Source organism: Triticum dicoccoides, chromosome 1A (genome assembly GCF_002162155.2).
Source record: "Triticum dicoccoides isolate Atlit2015 ecotype Zavitan chromosome 1A, WEW_v2.0, whole genome shotgun sequence".
Classification (NCBI taxonomy): domain Eukaryota; kingdom Viridiplantae; phylum Streptophyta; class Magnoliopsida; order Poales; family Poaceae; genus Triticum; species Triticum dicoccoides.
Genome location: NC_041380.1, coordinates 243,108,540 through 243,122,222, shown reverse-complemented (window position 1 = coordinate 243,122,222; position 13,683 = coordinate 243,108,540). Strand labels below are relative to the sequence as shown.

The following is a 13,683-nucleotide window of genomic DNA, read 5'->3' as shown; positions in this document are numbered from 1 at the left end:
TGGCTCTATTTAATACCCATACTGATGCAACATCCATGTCATCTGAGGGTAGATAGCCACCGATCTTTATCATCTTAGAGATGAATGCATTCTCTAAGAACACACTTCCACCTGACCTTACCTATAGATGCTCCATAGCAGTCATGCAATTTATATACGTATTTATGACCTACAATTAAAAGTATGAACCAAGCAGTAGTGAATTAAAGCACCATTACATTTTTCCACAGGATTGTGTCCACACGACGGCTTACTGAGTATGTTGACTGGCGTCATCCTCCCTCCAATGTTTTGCATCTGGTATGTATCATTTTTGTGTAGCCAATCACAATCTTCATCAGCTACAGAAATATTGAGTGACTATCAATTAGGAAATCAAAGATTGGATATCATGTGTTTGATGTAGCTGGCATCACCTGTACTGGATTGAGTTTGTTCTCCGGTTGTTGGGACAACTGTAGATTTGGCTCGACGCCGTTTCTCACGTAGGCTCTGTAATATCCCTTATTCATGTTGCTCATACCGGGCATTTTCCCTCTCCCTCTTAAGTGCTTGTTTTTCTTTCTGTAGAATAAGTGTGAATTATGTATAGTAGACAATGCAATATGAGAAGAAGTTGTTTTTCCTCTGTACGATCTAAGTGTCAATTGTGTATCATAGATAATATGAGGAACAATTGATTACCATATGACATGCTGCATTTGTAGGCTTGAAGTGGTGGTCGTAACCCAGTTAGTTGGGAGGACTCAATGGCAGACTCGACATTGTTGACATTTACGGGTGTTCTTAATGAATTTGGACCATGAAGTGGAGTCTGATCAGTCATTACGACATCAACAGGTATACCTACATCACAAATGTATGTACTGTGTCAGTTTTGTTGACACGGAAAGGAAGCTATTATGTTTGTCAAGAGAAACATCACCTTCCGCAGCCGGTGTGTACCCACGCTGGGTAACAACAGATGGTGCACTGGGCCTCTCCACAATGTCAAAATCTGCCCAAACAAACTGATCATTAATATGACTTTACTTGTTATTCACGAATGTATCATAAAGAACAGAGAAAATAGAGAAACTAGGCGACATGGACACGGGTGGCTTAGATGGAGTGTTGTTTCCATTGAGAATAGCCGATGTAGCTTTCTTACGATCCCTTGCCTCCTGTCTTCTTTTTAATATTGCACCCCTGTTTAGTGCATACCTCTCCCTTTCCCTTTATCTCTTCAATTTTTTGGATCTGTTTTTTGACCTGTGAGGGAATGAAATATTCAGGATTTACAAGGTCGAAGTAGTATTTACCTAAATTGCCGCTGTTTGTCAAGTCCTGAAAGGGAGTACATACCCCACTACGCTGAGAGGATGCCATATTGTCTTCTCACTACATCTATTTGTGAAACACTTCTTCAACCTGTCCGTCAATTTGTGAGTTAAACAATGAACAATTCTACATGAAGAACTTAGTTTGTCATGCAGATCATGATTGTCCTATAAGTATCAAATTTCACACTACAAATTACAAATTTGTCAGATTAAAAGAGATATTTCCTTTGCCTTATGTCTGATGTCTGATTGCAAATTCAAATGATCTAACCTATGCAGTGGCAGGGGCGGAATTACTACTATGGCGTGGGCCACCGGAGGTAGGGCAGCACGCCGGGTCGAGGATGGCCACCGGGTCGACGATGGAATGGAGATCAGGGACGAGGACGGCGAGGCGAGACGGAGGTTTCGTTCAGATGACACGGCCACCGGGTCAACGGCGGCGTGGAGATTAGGGGCGAGGCCGAGGTTTCGTTCAGACGGCACGATCGCCGGGTTGATGACGGCGCGAAGACCAGGGGCGAGGATGGCGGAGCGAGGCCGAGGTTCCGTTCAGATGGCACGACCATCGGGATGAGGATGTCGCGGACCCCAAGGGCGAGGCCAGGTTCATGGCGTGGTGGCGGCGTTGATTGTGGAGGTATTGTTTAGTTTCCAGGAGGTGCCATCGTTGGGCTGTGTAGCATCCTGGAAGAAGGAGTCTGTCGACAGAACATTTGTTTTCAACCGTCGATCTAATTGTAGTATGGTGATGTAACGTGGGCAGTTGGATGGTATTATGTGGGTCTGATCGAACGTGGGGGGTTATCCCGTGTGCACTTTGTGGTGTGGCTTTAGGGGAATTCTTGTTTGCTCTTTTAATAGTAGTATAGAAATAGTAGTATAGATATAGACTAGCCTATTAATCTAGCACCCAAAGCTAGCTCCTGTTTTTTTGCTATTTCTTTGTTTCACAAAAAACCATATCAAATGAAGTCCAAATGTAATAAAAATTACAGTGATTTTTTACGGACAAGAAGAGACCCAGGAAGCTTCGGGGAAGGACCGGAAGGTGCCTAGGACCCCCAAAAGCTCAAGGGGCAGGCCACCTGAGCTTGTGGGACCCTCGGTGTCGATACTAAAGCTGGCGGATCTCGGGTAGGGGGGGGGGCTAGATGTGGATCTAGGAATGATGGGTAATAGGAGACAAGGGACACGATGTTTACCCAGGGTTGGGCCCTCTCGAAGAGGTAAAACACTACATCCTGCTTTGATTATATTGATGATGGAGTATCAAGTACAAGATGATCTATCTCGAGATTGTATGTTGTGTTCTAAACCCTAATGCAGGTAATTGTGATTGTGTCTCTATGGACTAGACCCCACGGTTTATATAGGTACCGAGGGTATCTAGGGTTACGTGTGGTCATTTACCAACTAGGAATAAACAAGTCGACAGTTGGAGTAGTCCTTGCAGTACACGCCAATTCTTCGGCGGTGTCCATCTTGATCATGCCTAGGTTCAAAGCTTCTGGAGTCCTTCCTTAATGAGATCAACGGGCCGTAAGCTCGGTCCATGCACTAAGGACGAATTAGGTTGGCACCCCTAGTCTAGGACACCGTTAGTAGCCCCTGAATGAAGCCGAGGACATCAGATGCATCCTCAAACCAATGTCTCCGACCTTGAAATCTTCGGCTTAATAGGCGGATTCTTTTCTCTAGATGGTTTTCATGTGAACCCTAGATCTTCTATGTTTAAATTAATTGTCGAGCTTCCTCTTAACGAGATTGCCCACCGACCACATGCTTTTAGGGCCATGCCTCGGCGCCCGGAATCTTGAAATAAATGAGCCTCGAAGGCCTGCCGCATAGGTGTGAACAATGCTCTTGCCTGGTAGCTTTTACCGAACCGTCACCACATACGGTGTTTTGAGCGAGCCAGTTATTGAGACCCGAATTGTGCCTGAGGCAATTGATATGTCCATTTTGCATCATGATTTTATATTGATATTTATTACATTATGGGATGTTATTACACATTATATGACAATCCTTTTGCCTTTTCTCTCTTATTTTATAAGGTTTACATGAAGGGGGAGAATGCCGGCAGCTTGAATTCTGGACTGGAAAAAGAGCAAATATTAGAGACCTATTCTGCATAACTCCAAAAGTCCTGAAACTTCACGGAGCATGTTTTTGGAATATATAAAAAATATTGGGCAAAGAAAGTACCAGAGGGGGGCCACCAGCCAGCCACAAGAGTGGAGGGCGCGCCCTACCCCCATTGGCGCACCCCCCGTCCTTGTGGGCCCACCGGCAGGCCTCCGGTGCCCATCTTTGGCTATATGATGTGTTTTGACCTAGAAAAAAAATCAGAAGGAAGATTTCGGGACGAAGCGCCGCCTTCTCGGGGCGGAACCTGGGCAGAACCAATCTAGGGCTCTGGCGGAGCTGTTCTGCCGGGGAAACATCCCTCTACGAGGGGGAAATCGAGGCCATCGTCATCACCAACGATCCTCTCATCGGAGGGGGTCAATCCCCATCAACATCTTCACTAGCACCATCTCCTCTCAAACCCTAGTTCATCTCTTGTATTCGATCTTGGTCCTACGTGTGGGTTGCTAGTAGTGTTGATTACTCCTTGTACTTGATGCTAGTTGGTTTATCCGATGGAAGATTATATTTTCAGATCCTTAATGATAATTAATACTCCTCTGATCTTGATCATAAATATGTTTTGTGAGTAGTTACGTTTGTTCCCGAGGACATGGGAGAAGTCTTGTTATAAGTAATCACGTGAATTTGGTATTCGTTCGATATTTTGATTAGATGTATGTTTTCTCTTCTCTAGTGGTGTTATGTGAACGTCGACTACATGATACTTCACCATTATTTGGGCCTAGGGGAAGGCATTGGGAAGTAATAAGTAGATGATGGGTTGCTAGAGTGACATAAGCTTAAACCCTAGTTTATGCGTTGCTTCGTAAGGGGCTGATTTGGATCCATATGTTTCATGCTATGGTTAGGTTTACCTTAATTCTTCTTTCATAGTTGCGGATGCTTGCGAGAGGGGTTAATCATAAGTGGGAGGCTTGTCCAAGAAATGGCAGTACCCAAGCACCGGTCTACCCACATATCAAATTATCAAAGTAACGAACGCGAATCATATGAGCATGATGAAAACTAACTTGACAACAATTCCCATGTGTCCTCAGGAGCGCTTTGCTTTATACAATAGTTCGTCCAAGCTTTTACTTTGCTACAAAAAGGATTGGGCCACCTTGCTGCACCTTAGTTACTTTATTTACTTGTTACCCATTATGATTTATCTTATCACAAAACTATCTGTTACCGATAATTTCAGTGCTTGCAGAGAATACCTTGCTGAAAACCACTTGTCATTTCCTTCTGCTCCTCGTTGGGTTCGACACTCTTACTTATCAAAAGGACTACGATAGATCCCCTATACTTGTGGGTCATCAAGACTCTTTTCTGGCGCACTGAAGCGCCTTTGGTAAGTGGAATTTGGTAAGGAAATATTTATATAGTGTGCTGAAATTTATTGTCAGTTGTTACTATGGAAAGTAATCCTTTGAGGGGCTTGTTCGGGGTAGCTTCACCTCGACTGGAAGAGCAAAGAGTTGCTCCTCAACCTACTGCACCTACAGAAAATATTTATTATGAAATTCCTCCGGGTATGATAGAGAAACTACTAGCTAATCCTTATGCAGGAGATGGAACATTACATCCCGATATGCACCTAATCTATGTGGATGAAGTTTATGGATTATTTAAGCTTGCAGGTATGCCCAAGGATGTTGTCAAGAAGAAGGTCTTCCCTTTATCTTTGAAGGGAAATGCATTGACATGTTATAGGCTATTGGATGATATTGGATCATGGAACTACAACTGATTGAAATTGGAATTTCATCAGAACTTTTATCCTATGCATCTGGTTCATCGTGATCGGAATTATATATATAATTTTTGTCCTCATGAAGGAGAAAGTATCGCTCAAGATTGGGGGAGGCTTAAGTCAATGTTATATTCATGCCCCAATCATGAGCTCTCAAGAGAAATTATTATTCAAAATTTTTATGCTCGGCTTTCTCATAATGATCGATCCATGCTCGATACTTCTTGTACTGGTTCTTTTATGAAGAAGACTATTAAATGCAAATGGGATTTATTGGAAAGAATTAAACGCAACTCTGAAGATTGGTAACTCGACGAAGGTAAAGAGTCAGGTATTGTCACACCCACAATGCGGCTATATCTCGCACGTGTCGGGGCACGACTTAGAGGCATAGCCGCATGGTAGGCTTGTCGCAAGAGGGGTAATCTTCACACATCCCATGTACTGAATAAGAAAGGGATAAAGAGTTGACTTACAATTGCCACTTCACACAAATACAAGTTAAACATACATCATCCAGAATACAATCAAGGTCCGACTACGGAACTAAAATAAAAGAAGACAACCCCAAATGCTAGATCCCCGATCGTCCCAACTGGGCTCCACTACTGATCAACCGAAAAGACAAATAACAACGATCAAGATCTTCATCGAGCTCCCACTTGAGCTGGGTTGCGCCACCTACACGGGTATCATCGGCACCTGCAACTGTTTGGAAGTATCTGTGAGTCACGAGGACTCAACAATCTCACACCCGCGAGATCAAGACTATTTAAGCTTATGGGTAGGATAGGGTAATGAGGTGGAGCTGCAGCAAGCACTAAGCATATATGGTGGCTAACATACGCAAATGAGAGCGAGAAGAGAAGCAACGCAGCGGTCAAGAAGCTAGAAATGATCAAGAAGTGATCCTGAAACTACTTACGTTCAAGCATAACACAAGACCGTGTTCACTTCCCGGACTCCGCCGAGAAGAGACCATCACGGTTACACACGCGGTTGATGCATTTTAATTAAGTTAAGTGTCAAGTTCTCTACAATTGGATATTAACAAATTCCCATCTGCCATATAACCGCGGGCACGACTCTCAAAAGTTTATACCCTGCAGGGGTGTCCCAACTTAGCCCATCACAAGCTCTCACGGTCAACGAAGGATATTCCTTCTCCCGGGAAGACCCGATCAGTCTCGGAATCCCGGTTACAAGACATTTCGACAATGCTAAAACAAGACCAGCAAGACCGCCCGAATGTTCCGACAAATCCCGATAGGAGCTGCACATATCTCGTTCTCAGGGCACACCGGATGGGCAAGACATCGGGTTGGCATAGACCCTGGTTGCCCAGGGGGCGCCGGACATCGCCCAGCTCGGACCAACACTTTGAGAAGCACTGGCCCGGGGGTTTAAAATAAAGATGACCCTCGGGTTGGCCGACCCAAGGGAAGGGTAATAGGTTGTTAGGCAAATGTAAAACCAAGGTTGGGCCTTGCTAGAGGAGTTTTATTCAAAGAGAACTGTCAAGGGGTTCCCATAACACGCAACCGCGTAAAGAACGCAAAATCAAGGAACATAACACCGGTATGACGGAAACTAGGGCGGTAGGAGTGGAATAAAACACCAGGCATAGGGCCGAGCCTTCCACCCTTTACCAAGTATATAGATGCATTAATTAAATACGAGATATTGTGATATCCCAACATATCCATGTTCCAACATGGAACGAACTTCAACTTCACCTGCAACTAACAACGCTATAAGAGGGGCTGAGCAAAGCGGTAACTTAGCCAAACAACGGTTTGCTAGGAAAGGTGGGTTAGAGGCTTGACATGGCAATATGGGAGGCATGATATAACAAGTGGTAGGTAGCGCGACAAAGCGATAGAACAAACAACTAGCAAGCAAAGATAGAAGTGATTTCGAGGGTATGGTCATCTTGCCCAAGATCCCGCAAGGAAGAAGAACGAGTCCATGAAGAAGACAAACGGACGTAGTCGAACGAATCCTCACAACTCCGAAATGAAACCGAAGCTAACGTGAGAAGCAACCCGGAAAGAAGCAAACAACATGGTAAACAACCATCACATAAACATGGCATGATGCACAACCAAGTATGATGCATGTCCGGTTTAATGAGGCATGACATGGCAATATGCAACAAACAACACTACAAATTAAGTGGAGCTCAATATGCAACGAGTTGCATATTGACGGAACACCACATGACTTATTTAGTTCACTCTCGGTTAGGTACTCAACAATATTAAATGTTGGTTAACATGGCAAGAGGTGAAGCATAACAAAACTATATCATTTAAACAGTTTAAATGGGGCCGGAATAAAAAACAACAATTCCGGAAAAACCTCATGTGCATATTTTAGATTTGGTACTTTTCTATCCTAAGGCATATTTTATAGTTGTTAAACATGCAAAGTAAGTACACCATGTTAAACTAGGCATTTTTCTACCCCATTTACATATAAAGATTATCTAAAACCGAGCTACAGTTAATTAGTTAATAAAGCATTTTAACATGGCAATAGGCAAATTATATGCAAACATCGTTTTAAACATTTTAACATGGATGAAAGTAACATATTATGAAACTAGATGAAATTCTAAGCAAGTTACATATATAATGTTTTTTTACAAAAGATGCATTATTCATGAGTTATTATATGCATGAAGTCTAGGGGTTTTTCTGCAAAACTGGTCTCTCTGGAATAAATAGCAACATCGCTGATAGAAAAAAACAGGAGCGGGCCGTAACTGAAACAGGGCACTGGGCGCTGGGTCTGCGGTGGCTCACCAAGGGCCAACATCAACTGGGCCGGCTCTGTGGGCTGCAGCTGGCAGTCTGGATGGAAGAAAGAGGTGGCGCTGGGCCTAGGCGAGGTCGGTCCAGGCGCAGTCAACGCCCTGGTTCCTTCAATGCAGGGAGGCAGGGAATCGAGCTCGTGCTCGTCAGAAGGCAGCGACGACGCAGGGGTGCGTTGGTCTCCGGCGAGCGGCGGGATGGTGCGACTCCGGCATGGCGTCGGAGAGGCTAGCTGGAGGCAGGACAGGCAGGACGATGCTGGCGGCAACAAGAAAAAGCAGGCGGGGCTGTAACACCCCGGATACAACTTTCCATATTTGTAACTCCTACTCTTGCCTTTTCCGGAGATGCGATATGATTTTCCTTCGTGGTTGGATTTTGCCTTTCTTTTGCTTTTGTTCATGTCATGCATTTCATATCATGTCATCATGTGCATCGCATTTGCATACGTGTTCATCTCATGCATCCGAGCATTTTCTCCGTTGTCCATTTTGCAATCCGACACTCCTATGTCCTCCGGCGTTCCCCTCTTTTCTCTTTTCGTGAGTGGGTGATGAACATTCTCGGAATGGACCAAGATTTGCCAAGCGGCCTTGGTACACCACCGGTAGACTGCATGTCAAGTTTCGTGCCATTTGGAGTCCGTTTGATACTCCAACGGTTAACCGGGGAACCGTAAAGGGCCTCGTATGTGTTGCAGCCCAACACCCCTCCAAGACGGCCCAAAACCCATCCAAACCCCCTCCATCCTCTTGGCCGTTCGATCACGATCGCGTGGCCGAAAACCGCACTCCATTTGAACACTCCAAACTCCTCCTACCTATAAATATGTGTCTCCCTCCGAAAATTCGCGGTGCAAACCCTAGATCCACTCCTCCCCGCGCCACTGGACATGTCCGTCCGCCGTCGGACGCGTCCACCGCCGCCGCCACATCGCTTTGGCCAATCCGAGCATGGCACGTCAGCTCCGCCGCCTCCCACACCCACTCAGGCGCCGCCATATGTCCACCCGGTCTCTCCACCGCCGTGCGGCCCATCCGACCCGGATTGGGCCCGCGTGAGCCCAGATCTACGCGCCGCCACCAACCACCCCGCCCCCCGCGCCTCCTCACCGGCGTTCGCTGCCCTGTCGCTGGAACCTCGCGCTGGCCGGCCACCGGAGCCGTTGACCTCGCCGGAGTTGCACAATCGCCCGGTTCTCCTCCCTGCTTCCCCGCCAGACCCCGTTTTCGCCGCGCCGCCCCACCTCGACCCGCCGGCCTCCGCCCGCCTGCCTCGCGCCGCCCCTGCCGGTGACCTTCCTCGCCGGAGCTCCTTCAGGAAGCCGGCCATGGCCGCTGCTGGTCCTCAAGATTGTCCCTGTGCCGCCGACCTCTTCGTTACCCGGATCCGGGCTCCCCCCTGCTGGTTGGGTTCATTCCCATCGTCCGTTGGTTGACCACACCACCGGAGCGCCGCCCCACCACCGGCTGTCGCCACCCTCTGCCTGTGCCTCGTTCCTGCGCGCGAGGTCAACGAACCCAGCTAATTGAACCATGATGATGCCGAGTCCTCCATGAATCTTTTTCAAGATGGTGTGGCGACGACTATGACTACTGAGACCCTCAAGGACCAAGTTTTGGAGGCGAGCGACAAGGTGGCGAGCAAGGGTGATGCTTCCATCTTAGGAGGCGAGAGTGATGATGTGCCATCTTCGGCCTACATCCACGACGACAACAACAAGATGGTTGAGCATGGGATTTTCCCTTCGACCACGACGACGTATGATGACTTGAGTGACTTTTGCCACCATATTGAGAGTGAGAGTGACTTCACCACTAGCCCCATATATGATGTGTTACCACAATTCCCATGCGAGGAGAGCCACAACCCCCACCACTTGAGTGAGATGAGTGACTCCACCATATGTGACTTTGAGTGCACCTATCTTGAGGGAGTGAGTGAACCACCACATAGAGAGACTGAGATAGTTGATAGGTCATGTGAGGCCACTTTCTACACTAACAACTTGACCTCTACCTCTATTGTGTCTTCTCATTTGGTGCTAGGTCCCATATATGATGACGCACCGATTCGCGACGACTACGTCCTCCCTTTGGACAAGATGATGGCCATGGTGGAATATGATGCACCCCCCATGGTTGCATCAAGATGAAGATGACCATCATTTGGTCTTTTCCACCTCACCTACACCACTTGAGTGGAATGAACAAGGTAACATAGGTGAAGGTGATGCTCTAGTCCCACTAGTGGACATTCTTGACATTGATTGCTTGCATGATGTTGATCAACCTATTTCCATGCTTCATGCTAGTGTGACTTCCCCATGCGAGGATTTACCCATTTATGATGAGTATGATGATTGCCATGTGGAGTCTATTAGTTGTGATGCGATGTTACATAGGATTTCTTGTGCTAATTCTCTCAGCCACATCATGTTTGCCAATCCGCTTGACTTGTCATATGCTATGCATGAGATCAGTCATATGTCATATTTGCAATCTCTACATAGTGACTATGCATATGCTATTAAAATAAACCCAATTTGCACATATGGCATAGATGACAAGCCTATGGTTATTGGCATTTGTTTCTCTTGTGATGATATTGACATGCTACCTTTGCATCATTTATCTCATATGCCATGCCATAACCCCTAGCTTCGGATATGCATTGTTTTGGATGCTGTCCATTTTCTCCATATGATGTTTCCAATATTGCTCATGAGGATACCCCCATAGTTTCCTCATACATGTTAGGAGATTTTGATTCATCCTATCCATTGCATTATTCCAATACTTGTGTGCACAATATGTTCCCCATGAATAAACATGCTATTGATGTGCCATATACTTGCATTCTCACTTTGTGTCTCCATCGCGTTATACACAATAACTATTCTTTCATGATGGATGACATGTTCTTATACCATGCATCAAATTTATTTGAGCGATGCTTATCTTGTGCTAACTCTCACGTGCGCATACACATCATGATGGATGATGTGTACATTTACCACACACACAATCTCTTTTATTTGTGTCTCTTTTGTGTAGGTACCCATGAATTCTTGTCAACCTCGCAATCCCATGAGTTGACAAAACGAGCTCTAGAGAGCAATGATGACTTGGGATCCCATGGATTGTTTTTCCCACCGCTCTCTTCACATAAAGACTTCATGCATTTCTTCTACATGACCCTCACTTGGCTATGGGTTATTGTCCATTACATATTCTATGCCCATCTTGCCATGTTCACTTTGCATGATATGCTCATTACTATACCTTTGCCATGCATTTGTGACCCATGCTTTGCATTACACATGATGATTGATTCTCATACTTGTATGTGTATTTGCAAGCTTGGTGGAGATATTGCTAGTTATTGTCATGTTTGCTTTGTACCCCATGCCTATGATGATACTTTCATCTTGCTTTGTGTTCGTGCTTGCGACATGTCATGTGGATTGCCTATGCCTATTATTTGCTCTCATGACATGATTGCCATGATTTACTCTAGTATGTTGCATCTTCGCACTACTAGCTTGCACGACTTGATTACTATGTTTGCTTACCTTGTTGCATCACTGATGACTCAAACTTTCTTGCTTCATGCAGTTGATGACAACCATCTACATGCTTTTCACATGATTATTATTGCTTCTTGTCATATATCTCCATATGTTGCCTCTTCATGCTAGATGATTTTCCATGTATTGAGTGCAACTATGCCTTTAGTCTTGCTCATGGGATTGACCCCATAGCATTCTCACATTTGATTGGAGATTTTGACATTTTTCTTGTGAAGCATGCTTGTCTTGCCTCTTTGCACCATATACCTAGTTCCATGAATATAGCCATTATTGCATCATATTATTCATGCACTTGTGCTACTAATGGTTATGTGCAAGAGCGGAGAACCATCATGATGGATGATGTGTTTATCTACCATGCGCGTACATTCTTTGTTTTCTTTTGTGCATGTGTAGGATACTTGGACCTTGTGTCGACTTCCGCTTCACATGAGTTGACCATTCGAGCTCTTGAGAGCGAGCCTCATACATTCCACCACGACTCGCTTCTCCAACACCTTTCCTACAACTTCGACATTGTGAAGAATGCACAAGGACACGCCTTCAAGGAATCATTAGACGGTGCGACATTAGGGAGTGCCCACTTCAAGCTTGAAGGTGATGACTACTTGGTGAACGTCCGCTTCTACACGGCGAAGCCATCTCTTTCCCATGGTGATTTTGTTTTCGATCCGAGGCTGGATCTTCCCCAAGGGAGGGGAGATGATGCAGAGCATCCTATGGACATCACCATATCAAGAGTCTGTTCGGCGAGTGACACGTGCGACATCTACTTCACATACACAAAGGTGAATCATCTCCTTTACACGTGCTCATTTGACCCCTTCGAGGATGGTATACTACTTGACACCCCTCTTCAGTGCATGCATAGGTATTGTCGGAACACTATGGACGACGAGGAGGAGTGCAAGCACCAAGGAACAACTACACCATCCACGACGGAAGTGTGGAAACGAAGACGGAAGAAGAGCTGCCAAAGAAGCTATAGTGAGCGGACGTCCGGCCCACACCGGACAACCGGCCAGCGAGCGAACGTCGGGCCTCCACCGGACGACCGGCACCTGAAGCCCCAGCCGAGCTACAGTGGGCAGACGCCTGACACCACCGGACAACCGGCGACCGGACGACCGACCACCTCCAGAAATCCGGTACTTCAGCGACTGAACCAGAATGAGCGGAAGTCCGGCGACTACCGGACGTCCGGACGCCCATGAGCCACCGGACGACCTCTACACACCGGACGTCTGGTACATGTATGCGCACAGGATCGGGCCCGAGGCCCATGTATCCCTCTCCCACTTACCCCTTCATGGACCTAGACTATATATACTCCTCCACCTCCTCCTAGTTAGGGTTAGCAAATGTCATAGCTCATTGAGAGACAGAGCTTTGCTCATCCATACAGATCTACTCCATAAGAGAGCCCCTCTTCGGATAAGATCAACGTTGGATTCAAGACCCCCTCTTAGGTGGCCCCCTTCAAGACCTCCTCATGGAGATGAACTTTACCTTGTATTTTTCCCTTTCTTGTTCATATAACTTGTGGATCTTGTGTGTTTGATTGTCTAGTGGATGTGTGATTGGACTTGTTCTTGAGTGTTTCCCCTTGTGTTTTATCTCCATTCTTCCCCGTGTTCTTTGTGTTCTTAGTTGGGATCCGCTCCTTTCGTGAAAGATCAGGCCACTAGGGTTCTACCCTACATCAGTACTTGTGGAGCACTTCACTTGATCGTCGAAGGGTACTTGATGTAGCTTGAGGTAGTCGTCCATCTTGCACTCCCACTTGAGGTATTCATCGGGGTAAATAGTCCCAAAGAATGGAATCTCCTTGGTGATGTCGATGTCGTAGTAGCTCGAGGGAGTAGTGGACTTGAGCTCGTGGAGTAGGCGAAGATGCCGTACGTCTGAAGGCGAAGATGCCTTGAAGTCACTTGGCAAAGATGCCGAAGGTGTTGAAGAAGCCGTAGTCTCGAGGTCGAAGTCGTGGATCTGTGTAGCCCGTGCGCACGGGGTTGTTGGAGGCCGTGTGCACGGGGTCTCGTGTGCACGGGGGTCGAA

General features: G+C 46.2%; 1 long non-coding RNA gene across 1 annotated transcript; it reads right to left on the bottom strand.

The window, feature by feature from the left end:
- Positions 1–508: 508 nt before the first annotated feature.
- Positions 509–1,007, bottom strand: LOC119279102. The gene is made up of 3 exons (XR_005138037.1): positions 926–1,007; positions 685–846; positions 509–564 (listed from the first exon to the last, which is right to left on the bottom strand). It is a non-coding gene; the product is annotated as an uncharacterized LOC119279102 (long non-coding RNA).
- Positions 1,008–13,683: the final 12,676 nt, after the last annotated feature.